The 1,094-nt window shown below is 30.3% G+C and overlaps 1 protein-coding gene across 1 annotated transcript in view; it reads left to right on the top strand.

The window, feature by feature from the left end:
- The first annotated feature begins 389 nt into the window (after positions 1 to 389).
- Positions 390 to 1,094, top strand: part of LOC108756768 (acyl-CoA Delta(11) desaturase-like) — a 17,587-nt gene continuing 16,882 nt past the window's right edge. The window contains exon 1 of the mRNA XM_018500805.1: positions 390 to 515. The gene's annotated coding sequence lies outside the window, so the exon portion shown is untranslated. The remainder of the gene's footprint in view (positions 516 to 1,094) is intronic.

The raw sequence follows: 1,094 nt of genomic DNA, 5'->3' as shown, positions 1-1,094 counted from the left end.
ATAAATTTTAATTACAAAAATTATTCTACATATCAATATAAGTGCGCGCGCGTGTCAAGCTATGACTGATATAATTTCTTTCATAAATTTTAATAAATTATTTTTTCGGTTAATTGTTTAATACAATGCCAAATATATAATAAAAAATAGTCAATTAGAGCAATCAACAAAATTATAAATTATGATTTTGATTGAGTTTGTATTAGTAGCACTTTCGGATTTGCATGAGAATATCACGTGTTACTCGTCGATCTTGTTGATTTACCATGTGAGCACGCGATGGTGCCACCGACATGACTAACAGTCTCTTTTTCTCATTCTCTCTCTCCCTCTCTCTTTAAGCATCGCCAATAATATTTAACTCTCGCGACATAGTGCCGGTCTCAGTTCTATTGCCAACGTCGATCGTTGTCCACCTACTGATAGTCGAGCCGGACGAAGTCACTCAGAGGCAACAGTTACACGAGAGAATCACCGTCTTTTCGTTCGTCTTCCGCGCGTTTGTCATCTCCGCGGTGAGAGAAATAATTTATTGTTCTCCAGGACAAAATCAGTTGCAAAAGTTTACGAAGAGATAGGTCGATATGATTCTGTATTCGTGACTAACCCTTCAATTACCCTAGTGTTAATCGCTGCCAGTTTTCAATGTCACAGTGATCGCGAAATTACTAAAGCATAGACTGAATATTGACAAAACTTAACATAAAATTTTATTATTCAAGAATTAGACAATAGCTATGAAATTAACGCTGTTTATTGAAATTAAAGTAAATTTTTTTTTACTTAATATCTACGCGTTAACAGAATAAATACAGATAAACGTGTATGCTTCATATTTGCTTTATTTCCTAAAAAATTTGTTTTATGTATATCCTATAAATACTTATTGTATTTATAGGCTATGCAAAAACTAATATCCTATAATTATTATACATTAACATCCAATAAATATGTTTATAGATAATTATAAATATAATTAACCTAAAAAATCGTAAAACTAAAAAATCAGAAGTTTAAAAGTTGTTTAAAGATATTTATATTATATTTTTTTTGAAAAAGAGACAACTTTATTGTGTTAATTATTAATTTGTATT

The sequence above is a fragment of the Trachymyrmex septentrionalis genome, unplaced genomic scaffold (assembly GCF_001594115.1).
Source record: "Trachymyrmex septentrionalis isolate Tsep2-gDNA-1 unplaced genomic scaffold, Tsep1.0 scaffold13, whole genome shotgun sequence".
Classification (NCBI taxonomy): domain Eukaryota; kingdom Metazoa; phylum Arthropoda; class Insecta; order Hymenoptera; family Formicidae; genus Trachymyrmex; species Trachymyrmex septentrionalis.
Note: the sequence above shows the minus strand (reverse complement) of the source record. Positions and strands in the feature narration are given on the sequence as shown.